A 27742-nucleotide genomic window follows, 5' to 3' on the forward strand; every position below is an offset into this window, starting at 1 on the left:
ATAGCTCAATGGAGAAGGAGCTTTTGATGAATTTTCAATAAGAGTGTCTTTTAAACTAAAGATGTCATTTTGAATGAATGCGGTCAAAGGGGTGACAGTTTTACTAATGTGTTTTCTTGCATTTTGGAAAATATCAGAGGTTCGCTGAATGACTCATTAAAATAGTCTGCATTAAGCCCAAGGGACATTTTCTGGAGAATTTGCAAATTAAATGTTTTATTAGAAAAAAAAACATGTATTAGGTCTAGAAGTAGGCTGCAGCTTGGATAGTTTCATGTCTTTGTATTGTTTCAGGGAAACAGTCATCAAAAATGGTTTATGTGTTTTTAGATTAACCAAATAGATAAAAAGGTCAAATGTTCTGGAAGAATGATTTTCAAACCAATATAATGATCTTTAACTGTACAGGCATTTCATCATTATTTCAAATAGAGCATTTCATGAAGCAAGGAGTTGAGGAGGAATGGTAAATCCCACATTTACGAACCAAGTTTGCTGTAATATTGTTAATAACACACATTTGAGTGATTCTTAAAGAGAAAAATACATCAGACAACAAAGGAAACTGATTATCATGCAGATATTACGTTAAAATAAAGTGTCTGAACTATTTAAACAAAAGTTACTTCCAAAAAGACATTTTTTTGTAAAATCCAAAACAATAGGTTATGATTGAAATATGGAAAACACATTTTTTTTGAAAATCCAGGAATAATCTCCGTTTTTTAACTCATGAAAAGACGGAGAAATAAAAGAAATACTTGACGCCTACTTCGATTTAAAGAAATTTAGAACATGAGTGAAACCTTTTAAAGCCTTAACTGAAAACACTTTTACATTTAGAAATCTGAAAGAATTAATTAAGATTAGTCTGATAAAGATTTTTTGTCTTTGTAATTTTTTTTCTTTACTAACTTCACCAAAATTTTAGTTTAAATTGTTAATATCTTTTTTCATTGGGTTTAGGAGACACAAGGAGGGAGAAAAATGCATGGACCGTCTGAAGCCTGACGTCATGTTTCACATGAAAAATCAAAATTCACCACTAAGGGGCGCTAAGGTTCACACTTTTTTTTTCTCCCTGTCACAGAAACTGCATTGTTTTTTCCCTTCAATAACTTGTGTTTGTTTAGTCATGGCAGCAATTAAGACTGATTTCAACTGGTTTAATTAGATTGATTTAAATAATTGCTCTGAAAAGCATGGTGGACGGCATCATCATCGTAAATCCCGGATTAGGAGCAAAGATTTACACTTTTCCAGCACCCAGTGTGGCCGAATCCATAAATTAGACACAAATCTAAACATGCACACGCACTTTTATTTATTTACTTGTGTTTTTGTGCATCAAATTAGATGCGTTTAAAATCACTTACAGTGAATTCGTGTTAAGTGTGTTGGGGGGGTGTCAGAAGGTCAGTTTGAAGCAGAGAGGGGGCACATTGCTGCACAGCAGATGCATAATAATGTGAAGGTCAAAAACATACTCATCATGCTTTGTAAAATGCAGCCGTTAAAGTGCCCGGCGATCCATTATTAGTCACTGGTGTACAACAGTGATGGCGCACAAGTGTAAATCCAGCCAAGGCCTGCAGAACAGAAGGTGAAGGAGAAACCAGAGCAAAAGGGATAAATATAGGAAGGTGGAGCCGCAGATTAATTGCTGACAAAAAGGGACGCATGACCGAGACAAATGAGGAAGTGCAAGGTCTGGTGAGTTGGAGAGGAGGCTGCTCAACCCAATTGCGGGTCTGTAGGCCAATGCCACTCAACCCCCCCACCCCACCCCTTCTGCTGCAAACACATGATTCTGCTAAGTGAAGGAAGACCACGAGCTCTCCTCCCCCAGCACTGCTGATAGGATGATAATGGAGCATTCCTCTGAGCTGTTTCTCATTCATGGTAGCTGTGACAAGGAGGAACATGCCTTTTTTTCCACTGGGGGCAGCTCACTCTTTTAGCTGAGATCTCAGGCATGTAACCTGAGATTTGCGCACAATGCCCGCCTCTCGCTTGAACCCCTTTTATGTCAAAGATACGGCTCACCTGCCTCAGCGAGCTGTTGCTCTTTTAGACCCGGTGTACAGGATGCAACATTTACCAGAATGCAAAGAAAAAGAAAAAAAATCTGACCTTTCCTTTGGGGTCATGCTTTTTAGAACCTAAATGGCTCAAAGACCTTAACCATTTGTGAAAACATCTGTATAGGAACATGCAGATACTGATGATCAGTCTCATTACTTTGACTCAGACTTTAATGACACAGAATGAGTGAAAGAATGTCTGGATTTATCCGGCCCTGTGTAATCACAAAGGAATGTCCTGAGACATTTCTGCTTTTCCTCTACAAGACCCCTCTTTTCCCACGGCTCGTCCAGGTCTTGAGAATCTGTTTCCTCTCCTTCTCCCTTCCTCCCTCTTTCGTGTTTCGTGGAGACACAAGAATGCCACAAAGGCTGGTTTAGTGGAAAAGCACAAAGAGCAACAAGTCCTCTGAGAAACTTCAGATGGAAAACAAGGCAAACTTTTTCTGAGCCATTCAAGAGACACAAATGAATTATTTCCGGCTTCAGGGGAATCTCATATTTTCTCACAAACCCACAACAGGATTGCTGTGTTTTAGGTGTCCACTGACTGTTATCTTTGCTTTAGCTGGTGTTTTGTTAGACCACAGCTTTTTTAATCCTGCTTCACAAAAGATGAGACCAGATCAGCAACAGTGATGGAAAAGCAAGGCCACATGTGTTAACAGTTTAGGTCACATGTTCAAGGGGCACCATCTAAAAAAAAAAAACTAAAAAAAAATGCTCAGCCGCTATTTGTGGATGCTCGTCTTCCCCCGGGGTTCTTTGAGAGCAATTCCATCGATTTATTTAAATTAACACATGTTAAAATCACACGTGCACAACCCGTAAACCCCCCCGTCACTAAAACACAGGAAAGAATTGCAATTGGCTTATAGAGGAAGGGAGCCCATTTTTCAATAAGTGACTATTCGAAAAGCAGCGCTTTAGCCCACACAAACACTAAAAGCCTCTCCGAAGGATTCACAGAACATTTGTTGGTCTTAATGTTCCCCAGACACAAAGTGACATCTGCCTCCCTCCCTGCATGCCTGCTGCTCTTTGTTCAGAAAAGCTCTGAGGGGAGAGCACGTTGAAGGCAAAGATGATGTGGCCATTGTGATCATTACTGTGCTGTTTGGTGCCCTATTTTTGACCAGGCGTCACTAAGGGCAGGCCAGGATGTCTGCCTGCGCACCGCCAGAGGGAACATTAGTCTGCCAGTACTAATTAACGCAGGGGTATGTTTTCATCAGACCTGCAAGACAACCCCCCCCCCCTCAGTCCCACTGAAATGCAGATGCTCAACAGCAAAACAACCCATTTCTGCAGCCTGACAAATGCTTGTGGTTTTGCTCTAAACCTTGTCGTCTTGAGTCTGAGTCCGTTTTGGTTTCATTTCCTTGGCAAAACTTTGCAATAAATGATTTCTTCAGGTTTTGAAGGAATTCCTTGCTTTCATACTCAGATGATTGACTGCCTGCGTATGCTTCTTGTGTATTTAACATTAAACATTTATTTTCTATTTACTCTGAAAAAACAAATGATAAGTTCTGCCTATCGTTTAAAATGTGGCTAATAAATAATTGATTGAGCTGGTTAAATGAGCAAATAACAACAAAGTCCCCTGTTTGAACTTGTAGTTTGCATGATCTGCTTCCATGACTTATCACCCACTGCTTTCTATGACAACTGCAGCCGTCAGGCTAAACAGGAACACTAATTTGTGTCTGTAAGTTATGACTGTGCTCAAAGAATTACGATTTTACAGTAGATTATTTATTTTTTCCCTATGGGATTCTTTTTTGGCTTTTCCTTGACTTCACTAAACTCTAAGGGCTGGTTGTTCAGCTTCAGTCATACTAAAATTTGCAGTTGTGGCAGACCGACTGACCGATTTTACCACCTTTCAACTTCAATACCCCAGATTTCTCAGCAACCATGACAAGGTGTTGAGCAGTTCCTCCACAGTTTTTAGGTATTTTTTGCCTTGTGGTGTCAAAAGTTTAAAAGTAAAGCAAAACTTTGCTGTCTATTCTTTGCATTTTTCCTAAGTGAGTAAAAAAATTGCACAAAATTCTCCCAACCTGTTTATGTTTTTAGTATTTTATTGCTTACAAACAGCAAATCTGCTCATACGATCACTGTAAAGATACTGTAGAGACCTAGTCTTTAAATTTTGATCTTAACACCCCAAAACAGTATGGTTGTTTGGCATTATTATTCCATCCATCCATCTTGTATTCTCACTTTTTCCCCTGCGGGTTCATGGGGATTGCTGGAGCCTATCCCAGCTACTTCAATGCAAAGGCGGGTATACCCTGGACAGTTCCCCAGTCTGTAGCAGGGCCACACACACACCTACACACACACACACACACACACACACTCCTAGGGGACCATTTGGACTCACCAATTAACCTAAGAACCATGTTTTTGGACAGTGGCAGGAAGCTGGAGAACCCACACATGCACGGAGAGAACATGGAAGAAAAGCCCCTGTAGGGGGTTAAAACCAGGGCCTTCTCACTGTGGGGCCACCACATCACTATTATTACTGGTGTAAAAGATTGAGTCACTCATTTTTGTTTCTTAAAGCATTAAAGATTATTTTATATGCATACTGAAACATTAATCCTGTTTCTGATAAGATCTTACCTTTAAAAAGGCATGCATTAATTTAAAGATGAATGAAAGATGAATATATGTTTTTTACTTTTAGTTCATGGTTTGCACAAAGCTGTCTTGAAAAAAAAAATGTGGCTATAAAATGATTACACACACAAAGGTGAGATTGTATGTTACTGACTCAGCACCAATCACGCCAGGAAAAAAACATGTCTGGAATGTTTTTAAAAAGTTGTCCATCTGCTACGCATTTATTCATTTATTCATCTATTTTACATTTCGACACGAAAACTCATATTTAGATCATAAAAAATTTTCATGTGAACATACTGGATTAGTGTTGTATTTAAACAATGTGCTTTCTTAACGTTATTTCTGTACAGAGTGATGAAAATGGGAATTTTATTTTTACATTTTTACATTTAGGCTTTTTTTTTTTTTTAGAACGACCGCATACCTAGACTGTGTTTTTGGTGTTTAACATGTTTTTGTGACATTTTTCTGAAACTGACTGACATAACTGAGAAAACGTCTTTTTAAATAAGATTTTATTTAATTAATATTTCAAAACAACAGTATTTTTGTTATAATCTTTGCCTGTTAATAACTTATATGCAGTGTGGAAAAAAAACTTTAATTTACATTGAAAGAGGTATTCCCAATTTTTTAAGAAATGCTTAAAAAAACGCAAAGACTTTTTGTTGAAAGTGCTTAAATAAAGACGGTCTCTCTACAGGTTTTAATACTAATCTGACAGTTTAGGTTAAATACAAGTATGAAGAAATTATTTTGAGAATTTTTCTAAATGAATTTTTTGTCAGATTTAAGTTATACATAAAAAAACTGAAAAAGTGTTACAAGCTTCAGCACAGTGTTTCCTGTAAATAGGGGCGTTTCTTGTGAAATGATGCTCTAGCTCTTAAACAATTTGATACTTTTGTTGTCTTTTACATTTATTTCCTCCTTTAAGATTTTGTGCTTTTCCAGGGTTGATTTTTCACCCCAAGGGTTGGTGTTTAAACTAAACCCAAAGAATTACGGATATATTCAGACAGAAATGTTCCATTTGAATTAGAATTTTGAAGGATTTTTAAGTCAAATTCATTTTATTTCAACAGAAGACTTTAATATATGAACGAGGCTTGATTTTTACTAATAATTCAGGAAATATTGATGCACCAATCAGACTGTGCATAGGTTTGGAGACAGACTCACAGGGCAAACAGTGTCAAAACTGTCCAGACATGATATCCTGCTTTCTACAGTATGTGGGTCACAGAACAGTGAGAAAAATGAAAAAGTCTCAAGCATGATAAAAGGGCAGCAGGTACACCAATATCTATCAGTCTATAGTCCACTGTCAGAGATATATCTGCTGTGGGCAGAAATCAAAGCTACTTATATGTAAACTATGATAAAGCAATGCACTGAAGCCTGAAATCCCTTCAAGTGTGAAAGTAATTTCCCTTTGAAAAATCCCCTCAGCTCCCCTCATCTGTCACAAAATGCAGAAAAACAAGTGAAATTCTTCAGTCGTCGAAAGGAAGTGGTGTTTTGTTTTTTAGCAAATTTGTTCTTCTTTCTCGTTATCGTTGCCCCACGAGTGGAGGAAGGGAAAAAGTGCCACTTTATTTCAAGGTGATTTAATTATGAAACTAAGTGCACTGTTAACTGCAGGTAGTTCCACCAGGGTACAGACTAGGTTGAGTACTTCAGATAAACCCCCTGCACTTAGGCGCAGATTTAGCAAATGGAAAATCTGCTGACATTCTGTGTGGTGTGTGTACACACTGACGTGGGCAAAGATGTTTTTATTTGATTCAAGGTCATTTGGCTCTGCTCACGCCGGGGTGACATTTGCTTGTGATCTCATCCTTCATGAAGAGATGCATCACTGTGGGGTTTAGAGATGTTTCTCCACTTTTCTTGGCACCAATGACTTCCCATCCCCGAAGAGGAAAATAAAAGAACATGCTAATGCTCTGTCTCTTCTCCGTCTCCCTCCCCTGTCATACACAACATGTGCACAAAGACCGCATTCCCCCTTTGAATGACAGTGTGACCATACCTCATCAGCGAATGAGTCACTCTACTACTCTGCTATTATAATGATTTCTCCCTTCTGTGTATTACATCATGCAGCAGAGGGTTCTGCTCCATTGCATTCTCCACGATAAACACTCACCCAAATGCAACCGTTTACGGCCGTGTTTAAAAGAAAACATCCTCGTTTTTTTCCAGCTTTATGTGCGTTCAACAGCCATTTGATTCCTGCCAGATCTTGAAATGAGGTAAATTGAATCAAAGTACACAAGATGGATTGCACTGCATCTCTGCAAATCAAACTGCTTAAGTAGTGTGGGAAGAACTAACAACAGGCTGGGACTCAGCAGCCCAATTGAGCAACAGTAACTAAAAAACGAATTAGTTTCAAATACTTGTTTTCTGCAGCCAATGTCAGTGGTAAAAAAAAAAAAATCATGGGGGGGCTTGGACCGTTCTGCCTTTGTAGGTTAACTCAGTAATATTTAAGGGTACCCTCCAAAATCCCAGCAGAACAAATCTTTTTGCTCCTGTCGTTGTTTTTCAGAGCAAACAGGGTTATCGATATGTGACCCTGTTTTAGCTGAGCTTCAGTTATCAGACAGATGGCCTTATCATTAACTGTAACACTGTAAAAATAAAAGCAGACTCAAAGACCCACTCCAATAAAAATTGTGTTTTTGGTGTTTAACATGTACTTGTGACATTTTACTGATCATGGAGAACATCTATACAAAAGAATTAAGCTTAAAATTGCATTTATAAGTATCACTTTATTCAGATTTTTGAATCAGGAGCAAACAAAAAAAGGTCTTTTGAAAAAATTATATTTATGTGCAAAATACGCTCACTGCTCCACTTCATTCTGATGCATCCACTTGCAGACAAATATTTTAATGTACGTCTTTGTTTTCCTCGACCTCGCTGACATCTGGCTCAAAACTGTACAGCTGGAGCGCTCCAATATTACTTGCCACTTTTCCTGCACCGATACTGTTAGGTTGGGGGTGTGAGGGTCTGTTAGCTGGCGGGACAGACTAAACAGATGGATGACGGGAAGTGGGGCGGCCTTACTCCACATCAGTAGTCCTGCCTGCCCACAAATCTCTAATGAACTAACGCTGTTCTCTTAAAAAACAACACAGGTTTTTTAAAATTCTGTCTCAAAACAGCATAATCATAATTAAAAACTCACAGTAGATGAAAAAATGATTGGAGATCCAAACTCCAAACCCCATGCAGGGAGGAGTTGTTCTTTTTGGGTTTCAGTAAACTTGCTACTGTGACCAAATACAATATATCCACTTTGAGATTTTTTCCAAAAATGCCTTTATTTTTTTTCTACTTAAACACTGCACCTTTCACTTCAATAGAAAGATGGATCATCGTCAGGAGCCGTAGATGGTTTGAAACATGAAACTTTCCCTCCCCAGCATGTTTTCCAAACACTTGGAACAATCTTGGCTGTAAACTTTTCTGTATAAATTGGTAAACCTTCACGGACATCACGAGAGGCTTGACTGTCGCTGTTTTGCTTTGTTCTGAACCCGCGAAAGAGCTTCCTGCACTAAAGGCAACTGTATACTGACATTTTTGGAAGAAAAAAAGACAACCACCCTTCTCTTATTGATACTTATGTACTGAACTTTGAGGTTTCTCCTCAGTATTGAGTTGAAACAGCTGACGTCTTCAGAACAGCATGCATCCAAAACACCTGCTTTTATCCACCTGATGACGATCAAATAATCAAGAGGATTTCATTAGCAGCACCTGACAGATAATTACACAAACAGTAAGACCATATCACAGCTTTCCTTCCCACGGGGAACCTGCACTGTTGGTTTTCTGCTTGTTTAACAAACAGGAAACTAGTTATTTTTGTCACTTTTTAAAAAAGTCTGAAATCCTATTGAAATGGTTTTAAAACAGTCCATCAAAGAACAGACTATTTCTCGGTTAAATCCTTGCATATTTCTGAGATATGTTAGAGTTCTTGTGTTGGGACCTGTGTATTTTTACAAACCAAATTTGTTCCCTTGTATCTTTGAGGTAATTAAAAGTTAAAATAAATTTAAGAATCAGGTGTCACCAAAATTGTAAATCCCTGAATGCTGTCGTCTATGGACTTGCAAAACATCCTTATGAGCCATTTTCGGCTGCAGACAGGAGGTAACACATCAATAGTTTGGCTCATCTGACATAATTGCTGAATTTTATGTCATTGAGAGAATGAGTGTTACTCCAGGCTCACCAATATTCCACATATAGCAGCTGCAAATTGGTCCCCTGTGCTTTAATCACACAGTCAGTTCAAATCATTAACTTTTCAAATCATTACATCACGCATTGTATTCAAGAGGACCGCCGATGTATTGAAAGGATGCCACAAATAGAGGAAAGTATATGAATAGTGGGAAAATAGGTAACAATAATACCAGCGTGATCACTGGGTTTCTACATGAATCCAAAACAAAAGATTAAATTCTAGTCAATTATTATAACAGTGTTAGATGTCAGAGGCAGGGGCAAACAATAGCACTTCACTTATTCCATACGGTAGTAAATTGTCTTAATTTAATTTATCGGTTGTTTATTTAATTCGTATTTCGTGAGAGAGGACAATAAGTGAGGACTAATTTGATTTTATAAGAAGACATCCTTAGGCCACTTTTCCTGCGTGTGAACACTATTTTAAGCTCCATTTATGTAGTTCAAATTAAACATCTCAGTGTTGCTGGAAGCTTCTTGCGTTAATGGAATCCCACATAGCGGACTGTGTGGGGAAAGAGAGCAGATGAATCTGTATTCCCTGAATGTGTCTGGGCAAAAATCAATAAATGCAAGCACAGCTTCTCGCTTCTGATGGCTGTCTTTGCATGCTGGACTAATAGAAAAAAATAATAATTAAATTTAAATCACCAGATTAATTTGTTTTCCATCAGTCTCAGGAGAGATCCCCCCCCCCCCCTCCAGTTTCTTTAGTGACTCATTATACTTTCTAATCAAGACAAAAAAGTCCCTCTTTTAGACAGACGTGCTGTCTCCCTTCCCCCTTCTCTTCCCTGTGGTGTGCTTTCTCGCATTGCAGTCATTGTGCTGGCACTTATTATGTTACAAATGACCGAGGTACGGCAGGCATTCTCAGTGTGCATGCAAAGAGGGCCCACCCTTCCGCGCTACTAGCGCCTTCTCCTAATGACGATGCTCAGAGTGCCCCCCAACGCAGCTCCGTGCAGCCCTCTACCCCACTTCCCGCCCCCATGTGCTCTCCTTAATGAAAATTCTCCAATGCAATTAAAAAATCCTTGCTTCTTGCTGTTACTGTAGGACAAACAGAGCCACCGTCATTCCTCATGGCCTGTCACTGCTCCTCCAAGGAGGCAGAGGAAATGGAGGAATACACCAGGGTGCCAATGGCACGAGAGACGGACAGACAAGATTGTGGTGTTTGAAGAAGTGCAAAACACCACCTCATCGTACACCCCCCCCCCCCCCCATCTCAACAGGTAACGGAAAGTGGCAGAGAGGAAGAAGAAAAAAAATCAATGACCACAGAAGATGAAGAGCAAGCTTCAAAAATGGCTTTAACTGCACACCACTGGCTAAAGAAGGGGTTCTGTGTCCACACTCCAAGCAGTGACGATCATAAATGTTTTATCAGACTTACACCCCACCCTTATTTTTATTTCATTTTTTTTGATCGGGTAAAAAGTGACACATTTCTGAGTAAGATCTGTGCAATCCTTGCAGTAGCTTTAAAGAAGCGTAATGACACTTTTTGGATGTTGCAACATGACAGAAAAAGATGCAGGCAGACTGGGAGCTGCGTTCATTTATAACGTTTATGATGCATTAATGTGAGCGTGCACACAAGACTAACAGTCCATCACCACACGGACAATGAATCTATTGATGGTGCGCATGATTTATGAGGTGTCTATAAACAAATAGCCAACAGTTTGTTAATCCAGTTTAATACCTGTTCAAATGAATACAACCAGTGCTCAAATGACACCAATAGAGGGGGGGGGGGGGGAGACACACACCAGTTGGCTCTGTGACCCACACTCCTCAGGGTGGGGCATATGAAAACAGTTGCCCACTCCATCTGCAAAAAGAAGAAGCAAAAAAAAAAAAAAAAAACTCCCCATGAACACTACCCTTTTACCCCACCCCCTTGTTGTTTTCCAGTTGAATGAAATAATCTTCCCCCCGTCTGGAAACCTAGTCTGGGTCAGAGGGCCTGCGCTCAGCCTGTTGCTTATTGTGCGTTCAGAAGAGGAGGTAAAGCATACAATTAGGCACAGATGGCTGTCTTTGCAGGGCAATGTATTGATCCCGTCCCATGGAGGAGCTGTCCCGTTTCAGTTTTTGTGTTGCACAAATGTATTTCAATTTAGAGCCGCTGAGTCTGATTTGTAGATGTTTGATCATGTATTGTCTTTTGAGGATTACTTAATGGAGACCTGCGCAGATAGATAGATAGATAGATAGATAGATAGATAGATAGATAGATAGATAGATAGATAGATAGATAGATAGATAGATAGATAGATAGATAGATAGATAGATAGATAGATAGATAGATAGATAGATAGATAGATAGATAGATAGATAGATAGATAGATAGATAGATGTGGATGGATGGATGGATAGATGGATGGATAGATAAATATTTTCATATTTTTAAAGCACAATTAATTAAAACATGTAAAAATATGATTCTAAATTAGCAAATGTGGTTTATTTTGCTGGAAAGTATCATCATTATTAATAATAAACACTTTAAAATAAACCCTTCTTATTTATTTTGTTGTAAGAAAAAATGATAAAAATGTAAAAGTTGTCCAAAAATGATAAGTGTAGGCTGCATTGTGTTTTGTTTACACCCGTGTATAATGCCACAAAGATGATAAATAAAGTTGCCGCGGCGTCTGTGTCTGTGCTGACAGTGTCGCATTTAAAGCAATAATGGTCAATTACTGTGTCCTTCCTTTACTACGGACGCTGCACAAATAATAAGTTTTCTTTGTGTGGCAGTAGTGAGCTGACGTCAGGTCGGTTCCTTGAAGTGGAGCTGAATAAACCTTGAGGAGAGTCTCCTTCAATCTGCTGTTAGTAACTAACACACACACACTCACACACCGAGACTCAATTACTGCCCAATTCCCTTCTTTATCATTCGTCCCCGACCTCTTTCATAACCAAAAGCGACCAAGGAAAAAAAAGAGTGGAGAAGAAGAGCCAACCGAAGTGATAGTTGAGCTAAAAAACCCACGCTGGAAATAAGTAAAGTGTCGAAACAGAAAAAAAGGTAAGTGGTTTTTATTTTTTTATTTTGTACCGCCGCTGTTTTCGCCTCATCACAGAAACAACAAGCGATGAGCTGCCTTCGCTTGTCGTTTTTTCCGTTTTTCTTATGGGTAAAACTGCTTTGAGTTGACTTTTTAATTGTTTCGTAGCGTTAAATCGTCGCGTGTCCTCGTCGCAGCCGTTCTGTCCGGTTAAAGTTTTCACTCTTTAATCTTAAAACGAAATGTTTTTTCTCTTCTCTTCTTCTTCCTGGCTGGTGACCTGATAGTGGGAATCGTCTTTGTGTCCCTTCTTCTCTCTCGCAGCGCTCACTCACACGGTTTTTATTTGATAGCAAAGCCTCGCTCGTTTAAGAAATTAAACTTTTTCTCGGGTTAGTTTAGTTGTGTGTTTCGTTTTTAATCAAACGGCTGAAGGTGCAGTTGTCGGTTTTTGCGTGTTTGGATGTTGTAACCGTCAACCTAGAGAGGGGGGGGGGTTAACAGCGAGACGCTGGACTGCCGTAGGTGATCGCTGTCCGTCCTCTCTAATCCATCCCGTTTAATAGTCCCCCGACGAGAAAATAACACAATTTTTAGGAAGAATGGGACACAAAAACACATAAATATCCCAGTCGGCTTGGATTGAGTTGGACTTTAAATATTTATTTGTGTTTCCGTGGTGGGGTAGAGTGGCCAGTTTGCCAGGCTGCTGCTCTCGCGGTCGCTTCCTCAAACCGAGGCACGCAGGCGAGCTAGCAGCCGCTTTGTGGCCGAGTTGTTGAAATTTATCCCTTTGTGTATATTACAATATCCTCCATTTTTTTTCCCGGCCCCTTCCAAAACAACAAGCCTTTCGCCATCTTGGTTATTTTAAATACGTCCCCTCCGTCCGTACCCTTCTGTCACACACGTACACAACCACTCTGACTACTTTTGGAGGAAATTGATCCACTAGTGTGAGTTTTTTTTTTCCCCTCAAGTTTTACCAAAGTTTTAGCAGCCTCTTAAACAAAAAAGAAACCGAGTAGAGCGCCTCGGTTATGGGGTTACAAGGCGTCTTTTGGTGCTTTATTGGCTTGGAGAGCTTATTTTTTTCAGCACATTTTTGGTCGAAAGTTGTCTTCTATTTAAACAAAACATTTTTGTTTGTGTTTTTTTTTTGTATCGCGGGAGTTTCTATTTTTAGGTAGACCGTTACCCATGGCGGAATTGAGTTGCTGTCAATGTTGAAGCAAATGTATTTGTGCTATTTTAAGCTGATATTGTTGTAGGTCAGTGTGGTATCAGCGTTTAGTCAGTTAGCCTTTCTGTTTTAAACGAAACATGAATGAATGAAGGGAGGATGGAAGGAAAAAGGGTTTGGTCTAAATCACATTAGATGGCAGTGAACAACAAGTATGAAACTTTTTAATCACAATTATGATTAAAATGTGATGGATGAAAGTCAAGGCTATTTTGATTTTTTTTGGTAATGATCAACACACTTGCTGCTTGCTTGACTGTTGTATATGCAAAACAAGATCCACACAGACAGGACTGAATGATTTACCAGATTGACAAGTTTAATACATGCACATTCACACAGGCTCCAATCCCCATCTTAATGAAACCCCTTTGGCTCATGCCTGACTCTGGTTAGGAGGCTTGTTTCTGACTGAATCTTAGACAATTTGTAACCTGCTGATCTTTTCTTTTCTTTTTTACTTCTGTAATCTGTTTTTACAGTGTCATATAGGCACAGTGAGTCCCTTGCATTTCAAACTTTCCTCCCTCCTCCTCTGTCCTGCAAGCAGTTAAAGAAGAGGAGGAGGAAGAGGGGAAGAAAACACACCAAACAAATGCTTTGAAATGGAAAATCTGATCATTTCACCTCCCACCTCTTTTGTTTGCCCGTTTATTGCTGCAAAGCTGGAGTGCGGAGGAGCAGATGTTTAGCCAAACATGAAGGCGCGGTGCCTCTGTCCTTATGGGGATGTCTCTCCCTCTTCTCACTGCTGATGCATCGACATGACAGCTGCTTGATTTCATGGGGCTGCAAAGAAGCCATTAGTTGTATCAGTGAATTGAAACGGAACAGTGTCTCTCACTTTTTCTATCGCTTCTATAAGCCTGTCTATTGTTAGCATCGTTTTGTGCGCATTTGTCGGAACATTAGAGTGTGTACTATCAAGTGTGTGGAGGCGTAGCAGCTGAACATATAAAGCCAACGGGAAGTACTAATATATATATATATATATATTTTGCTGGATGTTTTCTCATAATTTAAGCGAGGTAGTGAGCAAAAGTGAAGAAGGGGAACAAATCTGTCAGTTTGTTTGCTATGTTAATTTGAAATGGAAGCGCACTGTGCTAGCTCAAGCACACTCAAATCAGAGCTGTCTTTCCTTGCCAGGCCAAAGGGGGGGAAAAAAGAGCACTCTGCTGGAGTTTTATTCTGTCTCTCTTCGTCTTTTTTTTTTGTCTTAAATTGGAGCTGTTGTTTTTGAAGAGATAAAGGGAGACTTTTGCTTGACTTGAACGTTCAGGACTTAAGGATAGACATTGCTAAGCTCTATTTGCATGTCTAGCAAAGTCACTGCAAAAGGTTGCTATTGACTAAGCTGATTAGGTGAAATTAGGTTCACGAGCTCTGTGTCTAGGGGTGCAGAATCTGACAGAACTTGGACAGCTTTGGAAAAGACAATCCCATGTGCACACGGGGTGGATTTTCTATAATCTTCTACAATTGAAGATGAGGTTGTCCTCCCCTTTGAGGGAGTAAGCCATAGTTTATATTCTTTTTGTAACTTCACTGAAATGAGATTTATCGGGTAGTGGGATGCAGTATAACGGTCAAGTCATCACTGTGAGGCAACACTTGCTGCAGCCACCTCTGTCTGCAAGAAGACATAGGTCCATGGGATGTAAATCATCAGATAATTACTAAAACTGACATCATCGGACACTTGTTCGGACTTGTTTAGCGACCACAACACATCTTGAGAAGTTTCAACTGACAACAGTAAACTGGCTTTCTGGTACACACTACTGTTTTTTTCAGTCATGCTTTTGTCAGTCCTCAGCAGTAAAAATGACGAATCATTGAGCAAGTATTGTGCCTGCAGAGGTTTTTAACTGACTAAACTGATTTATCTTTATTAAAAAAAAGCATAATCTATATGGTGTACTTATGGATCTATTTGTGGATCATTTTCCTTGCATATTCTGACAGCAATTATTATCATTATTATTATTATTTTTTACTTGAATGGTTTTTTTAACACCTTACAAATTATCTATATGTCCGATCAGCCTTTTTGGGACTGTCCAACCTTTCTTGGCACTGTAATAGAGGAACAAGTAAAATGAATTTGGTGTACTTTTTAAAATACATTAGTTCTGAGGAATGGGTTTGATCAGACAGAAATGCACACATTCACTGGGTTTGTTTTGGTTTACTTTCAGATGTGCCACTCTTTAGGACTAATCCAAATACTGTTTATGATAAGTGTTTGTTTGAGGGCGATATTTCTTGAAACAAGCACTGACCAGGACAAAAAAGTCTAATTTGGTTGTTATTTAGTTCTTGACTTACATTACTTAAAGGATTTTTAATGACTGTACAGAAAAGTCCATCTTTCTTTTTTACACTACAACTTTTTTAGTTATTCTTTATATTATTAATCCTGCTATTTTTTTTGGAAAGTCAGTTCATTCATATTCTGGTGACCTGCACCAGGTGTTGTTAGGTGTTGTTAGGCAAAACACATGCTTTGCTCGTTTGATCTTCACTATTTAGTCATGTGAGCTTTCTTTCCCATCAAACAACGCAAATCATTCAAGAAACCCAACTGTGGTAAAGACCAAAACATGCTAGTTTGTACATGGCTTCAGGGAGGAAGTAGGATCCTGGTTCATAAAAGAAAATGTTGTTAGTTTTTCTCACTGGTTAGTCATTACCACGTAAAGGTGAGAGACTTGGTGCACAGAAAGAAACAATGACAACTGAATAAAACACAGAAAATAAGATGCGTTTGAAGTAGAGCGTTTCTATGCATGAAAGTTACCGGTACATCCTAGCCAAAGCCTTTGGAACTTGTAAACATAAAAAAGATTCTATCTTACATTCATCTGACTCAGCTAAACCTGATGGTGTTTTTGTGTGTGTGTGTGTGTGTGTGTGCATGTGTGTGAACTGTTCTGGTTTCACAGTTCCTGCATGTTCAAAAGCCCTCTAACTACAGCGTTGGTTGGCCCTGAGATGATCTACCTAACCTTGTGTTACCTTTCTATTTTGGTTACGTCGCATGTTTGCTGAATGTTCCGACAATCATCAGAGTACGCAAATAATTGTCCAAAGTGCATACTTGGTGACAGCTGCTTTTAGTGTCAGGCTTTTCAAATATTGTGGCTATCTTTGACCACAGCTTTTTTGGATCCATCTGTGTAGTGAGAAAATTCATTCACAGTTTAAAAACTAAGCTAATTAGAAAAGGGAGCATCTGCCTCGTGTTGTAGAAACGAGTAAACGGCCTGAACAGTTAATTAAGACCAAACAAATCAAGATGTTTTTTTCCCCCCTCTTTACATTTCTGTGATGATTGCATATACTGGATTAATTACCAAACAATAAACAGTGGAAAGTGCAAGTGGGTCACCCTCTATTGACTTTCAGGAGACAGAAGACAGAGCGGCCAAATTTGGGAGGGAAAGGCGATAAGCTGCTTTTTTGCCGTTCGTCCCATGGGCTTCTATTTATCATTCAATGTGAGAATTTCCTTGATGAAAGTCAAGGTTGTTTGTGCATCCCCTCGTCTCGTTGGGATGCCTGTTTTTCCACCAGCAAGGTGAAGAGGTTGATTTTCTCCTCCAAAGAGATGCCTTGTTTGGAAAGTCCAACGCTAGTTTCTTTTAATGAAGTCTCAAAAGGTCTTGATGTTTTTTTTTTTCCTTTTCCACTTCAGGGTTGTTTTTGTTTTGTACAATCGCACAGAGGTTAAAAGAAATTTGTACTTTGTGTTGTGAGAAACCACAAAACAGCAACTATTTTAGTCGTTTTCATTCATTTTTGGCTTTATTACAAAACTGCGTTTAAGCAGCTGCTCCATCCATTTAATAAAGCCTTTATGAAATATAAAAGGTGATAAGAAAGACAAAAATAACATTGAAGCATTTCCACATGGTTGGTACTGCAGTTCATAAAAGAAAAGCCATTTAGAGTCTCCCGATATTAGCTGAATGAACGGCATGAACTAATCAAAAACAACGGTAGCACAATGACAGGGATTTAATTTGGTGAAAAAAAAACTAAAAAGAAGCAGATTCACGTTTTACTTTGGAATTCTGTTTGGGTGTCTGATAATATGTTTCAACGGGAACCAAATCATGGTGTTCAGGTGTCAAAAATGTGATCCAGCGCCTGATGTTTACCACAACCTTCTTCAAGAAGGATTTCCCCAGAATTCTTGTGTTCTTGCTGCGCTCAAACAGGGAAAGAAAAGAGGGAACAAGAAATAGAAAGCAGGTTTGAAATGCCTGGATCACAATGATATTGGTTTCTCCACTGGTGTGCTTCTTAGGTCAGTGGGGTTCTTGATGATGCCATAGAATAAGTTGACGCAGGCATGGGAGCTGTAAGCTGTGCTGAGTGTTGAGACACAAACGCACACTCTTATGCACGCACACTTGCTGTTAGAAAGAGAGCATTTATGCCTAGGGACACACACATACACACAGATGTACACAAATGCATAAGATTGCGCCTCAGCAGCCCCGTGTATTGATCCTGTTGCACATTTAAAATCTGGTCACTGCTGCCACAAAGGCCTTTTTTTTTATTTTAGCTGTGCTGGCAGACCCTGCTCTATGCTACGCCAGAATTTCAAGTATTTACTTCCTATGTAACGCCACAAAAAATGACGGGGGATAAAGGGAAACAAGCAGCTGTGAACTGTTTCTATTTGTTGTGCGCTATCTGAAACATGCTGATAAAATCCACTGATGATGCCTTAAATGTGTCGGAGAAAATGTACTAGTCTGTCCGCATACTCCAATTTTTGTATTTATCTGCAGAAAAAGTCACAAATAAGACCTACTCACTGACTCAGCATTTAGGTCGACTTTTCACTGACCAGCATTTGCCATAGCTTGCATGTATAGTACACGCTAAAATGCTAGGCCTTTGGATTAGTCATGGCTGGGCTTGGGGAAAGCGGCAGCTTTTAGCATACGAAGATTAAAAAAAGGACTCTTGGGTTGAGAAGCAAGTCACAGCATTTAAGCTGCTGAAGACCCATAGCACACTTCTTAACAGTGACAGTTATCACTCCCTGAGCACAGTGCATGTCCCTTTCTGTGTTTTTAGTGGATGCAAATTAGGTTATTCAAAATCGTTTCCCTTTTTTTCTTCTTCTTCTTCTTAGGAACTTATCAAAGCGTTCAGCTCATCCCAGGTGTTAGAAGAAATGATCTGACGAAACCGGTTCAAAGTCTGTTTTCCAGTTATTAGTCCTGGAAAGGTCAAAAAACATTCCTGCAATTTCAAATATGGCGTTGAAACCGTATGCTGGAGAAACATTACTAATGACTGCCGCATTCACTTCCATTTTGAACTCTCTCTTGTTATTCACTTGTCCAGCCGTGAAAGCTTCACCCTGCTCAGGCAGTGGCATTGTACTGCTTTCTCCGTCTCTGTCTGTCTGTCTGACTGTCTGTCTCGCATTTGTGCTCGCTCCTTCTGAACGATGACACTGAGAGACAGCTGTAACGTGAGACGCCTTTCGATCCTGGCAGGGGCTTGGAAAGCTGAGGCAGAAGGGAGGTAGAGGGCCTTTATCTGAGACCCGGGGCACTGACCTCCCTCAATTCCCCCTCCATTTTTCTCTTCCTTTCTCTTGCTGCCTCTGTCTGCTAGCGTCCTACGTCTTCCTTTTTACCAACAAAGAAACCAAAACTGAACTCTATAATCAGAAAACACTGACCCGATTGCAAAACTCTATGAATGGAGTTCAAATCCTTGAACATTGTTTAGTACTTTAGTTAGAAGTCGTGTTGTCAGGAGTGACTTTTGTTTGTGAGGACATGTTTTTGTGCGTGCATGTGTGCAGACGGAAATATCCGCACATTCCCTGGACTCTAGGCTATGGCTGCTAAATCCTCTGTGAGAGCTCCCATGTGTAATCCAAACATTTAGAGCTAATTTAAGCATGCAGGCAGGAGCAGCATCCTTTAAGAAACAGCCGCCCTGCCTCACCAGCCTCCGTTTGTGTGTTGTCTAGTGTGCGTTATGAACTTATATGTGTGTGCGCGTGTGCTTCGTTGTGGCTGTAGGCAAATGAAAGTACTCAATCACTCACCTGTCAAAGTACTTCAGAATCCATCCAAAGCACACGCGCACATGGACACATATGTACATACACACTCACCCCTGAGGCTTTGACAGGGCTGGCCCTTTATTGACTCCCTTGATCAAGGAGACAGCAGATCCATTTAATAGAAGCTCCATGCTCACCCCCTCACACAGAGGCACTGAAATCAAAGTGGATTCACATCTGCTCTCCACAGAGCTCTCCTATGTCCTTTTTTTTCTTTTCTACAACAGAGTTGCTCACCATTTCAAACTGTTTGCTTTGTTGGCTATTGAATTACATTTTTTTCACAGACGCCACAAACTTTATCGTTCCACGGGAGCCAACAGTTGTCCTTATCATGGCTTCTTTGCTGCTTAGTCCAAAACTGCCCCTCTTCTCCATATCTTGTGTTCTTGCCTGTCATGATACCAACCCAGCAGGGATTATAGGCATGTTCTTTTGGCCCCGGCCCTCACCAGTTGGCTGTGTTTTGTGCTGAGTGTTTTGGAAGGCCAGTTAGCCAAGAGGGTGCTGGGAGGAGATGTGACAGCTGTGTTGGTCATGGCTACTTTGACCTTCACACGTCATCCCTTTGGATCATCCAGGCTGTAATGATACGCCGGACCTGTTGTGTACTAGTGGACGAGGATTATTAACCGCCCTCATGATGCTGCTGATATTGTTATCAAACTATACTACCAACAAGGACGGGATGACTGCTCTGAATGAGATTTGTCCTCAAAAGAAACGGCAAGAAATTAAATTGAACGGCCTAATGCAGTAGAGGGCTCTGTGCCAATAAGAGAGGGAGAAAAAGAGTTGTCCTGCTGTACAAAAACATGTGTACATGCATAAACAAAAAAGAGAAGTGCTCACTTCAGCCTTGTATTTAATATACACATATTCTACCTCTCACAAATGGCTTGCACTAATGCTCTGAGCTTCTCACCAGTCTCCAAGCGCTTTGCTTCGGGCGTGTGGTGAAAACGTGTTCTCTTGAGATGGCACTAGCTCCATCAAGTCAAGGAAGAAACCATTTAGTGTAATGACAAACACGCGTAGACTCGCACACATGCATTCGCGGCATCAAGAGACGGGGAGGAGGATCTGAATTGCACTTAGACAAATCACAAAAGTTCTTTATTTCTCCACTTACCCCCTTCTTTACACTTACATTCAAACTACTTGGATAGAGATTCCATTTTGTCAGCTTTCAGCCCCAGATCATGTAACGATAAAAGATGCTGCCCTGCAGTTAAACACTGCCAGTAAATCACAAGGCAAGGAAAGCTGCGAGAAGCACTTATTTTTAAGCAGCATGAGAGACCACACTAGGGGTGGGTTGTAAGAGGTGGAGGGGTGGGGGGGTGAGACAGATAGGGTAAGGACAGAGGGAGAGAGAGAGAGGGGAAGAGAGAGCTTCTTTGTGCACTGGGTACTGGCATTGTGTGTGATGAAGAGATGAATCACTGCTATTTAGGGATTGGTTTCCTGCAACTGATTGTGTGACGACTCAGTGGCGGACGGAATGTCAAGACTCGCCTGTTTTGTTGTGGGGGGGTTTCAGGAAAAATCTTCTACGGCCTGCTTGCAACAGCTCACTCCCACAGCTGAGACAAACACCTCGCCACTGTCCCCCAACTCCAACAGACTCTTAACTATTAAAGTGGTTTAAAGACCCACTACAATGAAAACTGTTTTTGGTGTTTTTCAAATGTTCTTGTCGCATTTTTTCCATAATGGAAGACATCTAAAAAAAATAAGTTTCAAATTGCGTTTGTAAGTAGTTCTTTATAGAAATCTCTGTGAATCAGGAGCTGACAAAAAATGCATTTGGAAAAAGCCTGTAGGTGTCACGTAAAATCTACATCAAGAGACCATAAACAGATAGATCAGCATAGTGGCTGTCCTCAAAGGCCCAGTTATAACTTATACATGTAACTAAATGTAATGGAAAAATAAATGTAACAACTCCTTAATGGTAAATAACTCATTCTTTATTTCCTATAACTTTTAAAGTGACAATTACAGTTTCATAGAAAACATGTTTGCTTGTTACTTTAGCATAAATCCTTTTAAATTTGATTCTTTCAGGTTAGGTTAAATGGACAGTGTTAAAGTCCCAATGTATAGTTGCCCAATCTGATATTTCAAGTCCGATTCCCCCTAAATATGAATAAATACACACAAATTTTTATTTTTTATTTTAAGAAATTCAAAACTTTTATGCTCTCGCGGGCCACATAAAATGGCATGGCGGGTCACATTTGGCCCCCGGGCCTTTACTTTGACACATGTGAGATGGATGATGGGAAATGGGAGAGGCAAGTTTCCATTGAACTCCTGCTGCTCTGCAGAAACTGACCTAGAAAATGACACTGGTATTTTTGATTTAGGCTAAAAACAGCATATTCATAATTTAAAAAAACGTGGGGAACACTTTACAATAGATCAAAAGATGATTGGAGTGGGACTTTAAGTGAATATGTATATCTTCAGGGGACACCTCCTTTCTAAGCTACAGTCTCTTGCAAAACCGACACCTGTCTGTCCCCCTTTCTTTCAATATCCAGCTCATAAAACTTGTAATTACCTTAACATAGATGTTTAAAGGGTGCATCTTAAGGTAAGGCCAACAGGGTTTTGGCTGATGCAGCACTGGTTGCTAGATTAGAGAAGAGCCACCTAACAGTCGGGTTGTACTTTGCCCGTGTGCAAGCATGCCTGGAGTGTCATAGCAGGTAATTACTACATCACAGTTAATTCCTAATTTTTGTTTATTTTCTAGGTCATGATGGCAATTATTAGTGTGCCGTTTGGACGATTTATTTATGAAGTAGTGAACTAATCCTGGGGAATGATGGAAAGTAAACTGTTTTTGACAAACTTTTAGTCCCTGGAGGTCTGCTTGTGAAACGAATGTTTAGATAATTACTTTTCTGCTGGTGGTTTTATTGTAACATTTGAACTAAATTTATGTAAGAGTTTAATGTCCTCTTGCTGTCTCCTTTTCAGTTTTGTATTGAATAAATTAGTTTCATCACTAATGTCTTTATAACTCTACTCAAGATGATTGAGGTTACAAGAAAGATATTCATGTTTTTTTTGTGCTTTTTTAATCCATCTGTTATTAATGTAAAAACGTTTTAAGATCTCGGATAAAAGTTAGGCTATTAGGCTGACCAGCCTGGTTCTTATCCATGCAAATAATGGCAACAGAACTGCCTTATTTATCCAGAGTTCGTATTCATGGCTGACAAATAATTTTCTGCGGTAAAGTTCACTTTAATCATTTTCTAATAGGCCATTTTAAAGTAGCAGGAGATGAATTCTGCTCACCTGACTTTATCATCATCATCATCATCTTCTTCCTCCTCATCATCTCCGTGATGAGTTTTCAAAGTGTTTGTGTGGACCTTCATTTTGTATTTGTCTCCCGAGTGTATCTGTCAGTGTAAATAATGCATGGATCGTTCCATTTGGATCAGTTTAGTTATCAGCGCATCCGGTCTGCTGGGTTCCCGTTTGGTGATGAATTGAGCCCTAACGACAGATGTATGTAGGATTATGTGTCACAGATGTGGACATCACCGGAGGGCATCTGTAAGAGACAGAATCCATTAGACCCGTGACCTGTAACTCCTCCCTTCCATTTGCCATGACAGTCCAAGGAGGGAGTTGCTAAACTCAGAAACTTTTCACACACAGCTGTCTTTGGAGTGTCAGGACAGATTCTATGTTGATAACTAATTTACCAAAGCTTTTGTTGCTTTTCACCAGATAGATGTGTTTCAGGACTTTGTACCATCACAAATGGCTATTCAAGCATGGTACAGCCCAGATCTTGGGGTTAATCTGAAAGTAGCAACATCTCCATATCTATGTATAGGTTATTTCTGCTGTGTTTCAAATTAGTCAACTGTTATAATGACTCTAGTTGACATATTAGCCGAAAACTGTGTTCTCCCAACCTTGTTTGTGCTCAACAATAGGTTCTAACAGTTTAAATAGAAGTAGTCAAAATCTTGTGTGTGTTTGCTTGCTGTACATACAAAGCAGGGTGGTGTCTGTTACGGTGAGCTGCTTAGATTAGACTCTGTAAGAGCACAGGAGGGCTTTGCAGACAATGCATGAAAGATGGGCGTGAGAATGCTGGTAAGGCTTGGTTCTCTGCAAGAACCGTCTTGTGTTTAGGGAAAATATCCTAGCTCTCAAAAGCTCCAATGTCTACATCCATTTATAACAAACAGGTTTTGCAAGAAAGGGTTCAGGGAGAAAGAGAGTTTTGGAGGGCGTGATTTATCTCTCTGTGCATGTTACCACAGTTGTGTGTCAGACGACTCTGTACTTTTTGGTTTGATCTGTCTAAAGAACACAAGATGTGTAATGTTTCATACTGCCACTTTTACAGGCCTCTCCTTTTTTTTTCTTCCAAGCTAGCATAATCACAACGCTGTACATAAGCAATTCACTGTTTTATAGAGAAAAGAATACCCGAGACGCCCTATTCCCATGAGTCAAAATTGTGTGTGTAACCTGAAAAACAGTGATCGTTTGTCTGTGCTTTGTCCTCAGGTGTTACAGTTATGTCAAAGAGCTGAAGACATCTCTAACAGTGAGTACAACAGTTTCTGTGTTTTTCTTTTTGTGGGAGATGGTTTTAAAATTCACATTGTCTTATTGTTTTTCTTCTTTTTTTTTGAGGCACACTAAAGCAAACTTGCAAACTCTTCAAGTTTCAGGCCTAATTTGATTTTTCATTCATTCAGTGAAAGAGGATGTTTTTCTTTTTCCCAATTAAATTTAACAAGAACCCCTTGAAAAAGCAGTTGTTATGATTACATTACAAATTCGGGGTTCATTCAGGGAATGAAGCAATTAATTAGATTTCTCCTATTCTAATCAGAATATTTGCATGAAACACAAAACTCCTAATAAACATATTTTGGCTTGGGTGTCTGTTCAGTGCCAACACTGAATGTAAATAGCTGTTAAGAGGGCCTGACACTTCTTTTCAAGGTTAGGCGTCTTGGCTTGTGTTTGGTTGTTTATGTGTAATGTGATGTGCTGCTTGAATTTCTTCCTTTCTTTTCCTCTCGGTTGCGTTGTTCGTGAGAGCGAGCTGTAGTCAGGGGGTGTGTGCGGACGCGTCCTTAAGGCTTCACTTCACACACCAAGATGGCAGTTTATTGTTCCGCAAACAGACAATGACTTGCACTTTCCCTATTTCCTCTCACTGGAAGGCCCTCTGTTTGTGAGATCAAATGGAATCTTTTGTAAGAAGAGTTTCATCCAAACTTAAGAGGTCAGAGAATCTACTTGTTGTACTTGGGACTGAATTTCAACCTAGACCTGATTCTTTCAAGGCCAAATCTTGCTTGTTGATGTCTTGCTGGAAATGATGCATTACATCCCCCTGCAGTTTGGTGTGGATTGGTTGTATCACGCTTGATAAGTATTGATGAGTCCTCTCTTGGGGAATCAGTTTTGAGGTTGTGAAGGGTTGCAGCATTTTCTTTTCTCCCCCAGCTGATGTCTTGGCTGCATGACTCCATACAGAACGGGCACAACAGAGGACAGGAAAAAAATGAAACTCATCCAGCAGCTATGACATAATTAGCTGACATTTGTTGCTTGGAACACAAGAAAAGGGGTTGTGTGTGTGTGGGGGCTGGTAAACTCAAACACCCAAAGGAACAAACAAACATTGAAATTACAAAAAAGGAAAAGGAAAAAGTGCAGAATGTGCCTAGGAGCGTAGCTCTAGTCTGCTATGAACCCGTCAAACATTATGTAAGGGGTTTAGTGGTGTTTTTTTATTATATTGCCAAAGCACACACTGATCTGATCTACTGATCGCGCAGCCAAATGTGCTGGGTTAAGAGTGATGCTGGCTTTGCCACGAAACAATATCCCTTGTCGGTTGTTTGGCATTCTTGATTTTCAGAGCATGTCTTCAGGTATGCAGCTTCATCACAAAAACGTGACACAACGCAGCTGCTCACTCTCCCCATATGAAGCTGCTGTCCACAATCGGACCGGTTCTGTTGGTTCAGGATATGTTGTGTTTGCGCGTCTGTTAACGCTGAGGCGGAGCGCTGTAATACATCTGTACTCAAGCCGAGGTGGGAGCAGCAATGCTTACGCAGCCCCATCTGCTTGATCCAAACTGGAAATGCAATGCTCTTTAATGACAAAATACTGATTGGCTGGGAGGTGTGGAGAACAGGGAGGAGAGATTTGTGTGTGTGTGTGTTTGTGTGTGTCTAAAAGAGTGAGAGTGTGAAGTAGAGAGGAATAAAAGGAGAGGGAGAAGGAGAGAGAAAAACATCTCGAAGGTCAGGAGCAGCGGGCGGCCGTAGGGGAGAGACACGTGAGACAGAGATAGTCTTGCGTCAGCCCCACAGCAGTCCGTTCCTTATGTCTGTGTGTGTCTGTGTGTGTGTTCACATGTCCTGTGGGGCCAGCATTTTCATCCCCATCCTACTGTGCGTTACAGCAAAACAGCATGGCGACGGTTCTATTCTGAGCCTCTCTGTTTAGGTTAGATAGGTAGACACAGGTAGGGAGATGGGTTTTTAGAAGCACGAAACCCCGCTTTAAATTAGTCGCAAGCAGTCAATCATTGAGCTGCAGATATTTTTTTACAAGGTTCTCGTGACAGTGCAAGAGGAAATTACACATTCTTGCCTGAGGGGAAAGAATTTGTGTCTCCCTGTCTGTCACAAAACCTGAATAGTGTTTCATCAATCCCAGCAAATACTATCATTTTTCAGCTTTCATTTATGAGCCCACTTTGTTTCCTGCTGTCTTTTTCCCAGTGCCCTTTAAACCGGTGCTCTCTTAAAATGGGGAAGTGTTAGCGATAACGGCTAAACATTTAGTACTTTGTACTTGCCTGGAAGCTATGATTGTCAAAGAGCTGCTTTGAGATTGTCCCTGGGATCGGAAGGCGCACAGATCTAGCAGACCCGCTCCAGCATTCGTTTTTGGCTCATCCGTCCGTGTCTGTGTGTTTCTTTCGTTCCTACTTATACTCACTTCCACACACATGGGAGAGTGCCCTGCTCATTTCCCTTCCGCCGCCTCCTCCCGACCCACTGTGTCCCAACAGGGTTCAAGTCCTGTGGTCAGACTTTTGATTTCACCCCCACTGCCGGGCAGCCACTGCCCTGCCCGTCCGAACGAAGGGCTACAGCTTAGGGAGAGGCTGCTCTTTTACAGAGCCCTCGCGTCATGAATCACTGCCTGCACCCAGGGAGCCTTAGTCCACTCAGGGGGTTGCTCGTACAGACCATAATGTGCGCCGTTGTAAGGGGAGCGTTTTGAATGAAGGCCAGACAAAATAGAAGCAAAAGGACTCAAGCTGGGAGTTTTCTTGTAGAGGGCAACAAGATGACCAGTCTGTGTGTCTTAATTTTTTTTTTTAAAGTAAAGAAAAGATATTTCATGTAAACTGCTGGGCTTGGGGTGTTTTTGCAACTGTTGACTTTAAAAGTTCACATACTTTTCACTGTCCTTTTCACTGTCGAATTGCATTCACATCACCCTTGGCAACCCATGTTCAATCGTCCACTTCCAATGCGTAAATGCATGTTTTTGGCTGCCTTGGTTAAAACCTTTACATTCTTGCGTCACTACGCAAGTTTCTATGAGCGTAGAGACGTACAAAGCGAGCATCTATTGAACAAGCTTTGAAAGCTAAACCAGGTTGAACTTTGACCAATCAGGGACTTGGATTTGGTAGTGATGTATGGTTGGCGCCCCTTTTAATTCACAGAAGTTTCAACAGTGTGAAAATAGATCATGAAGGAGAAATGAATAACTGCGGTTTGTACTCAGCCGGAATTTTGTGACACCAAGACTTAAATATATCGGAATGGAGCTGTGATAGAAAAAGCCTGGAACAACATTCACTAGATTTGCTCTTCTTAGACATTTCGGACTAAGCCTCTTCCAACTGTAGGTGATGGACATGCGCTAATATGCACGGTTGTATCGGGTATCAGGTCCAGTGTGAACACCATATGCTGAAAATGCATGGTGTGAACTTCGCATCATGTTTGAAAACTGTTATGATGCAACTTCAGCTCTCAGTAAAAACTTCAAATGTAAATTGGGAACAGGTATCGGTTTGTTAAATGTATATATTTTTTACCATTTGCACATAGTTTTAGGTTTTGCACGTGTGTGAATGTGACAGACATATTGAGTGATGGTGAGACTCTCTTTCTGTCTCACACAGTTTCATCAGTAACTGCAGTCTCACGACAACTTCCACATTTATTGGGTGATCTCCCACATTTATTGCCAGACTGCATCTTTTCAGCTTTCTTCAGTGCGTGGTGTCTGTCTTTGCCACAGGCCAGTCCCCCTGATGGCCTCT

The 27742-nt window shown here is 40.4% G+C and overlaps 1 protein-coding gene across 22 annotated transcripts in view; it reads left to right on the top strand.

Annotated features, from left to right (window-relative positions):
- Positions 1–11799: 11799 nt before the first annotated feature.
- The window catches only part of baz2b (bromodomain adjacent to zinc finger domain 2B), a 64970-nt gene continuing 49027 nt past the window's right edge, over positions 11800–27742 (top strand). For 14 of the 22 annotated variants that reach the window (XM_023953361.1, XM_023953362.1, XM_023953366.1 and 11 more), the window contains exons 1-2: positions 11801–12048; positions 23932–23971. The gene's annotated coding sequence lies outside the window, so the exon portion shown is untranslated. Of the gene's footprint in view, positions 12049–23931; positions 23972–27742 lie in introns of all 22 variants that reach the window. The other 8 variants (XM_023953373.1, XM_023953375.1, XM_023953376.1 and 5 more) reach the window with 2 other exon arrangements.

This window comes from Oryzias latipes, chromosome 3 (assembly GCF_002234675.1).
Source record: "Oryzias latipes chromosome 3, ASM223467v1".
NCBI lineage: Eukaryota > Metazoa > Chordata > Actinopteri > Beloniformes > Adrianichthyidae > Oryzias > Oryzias latipes.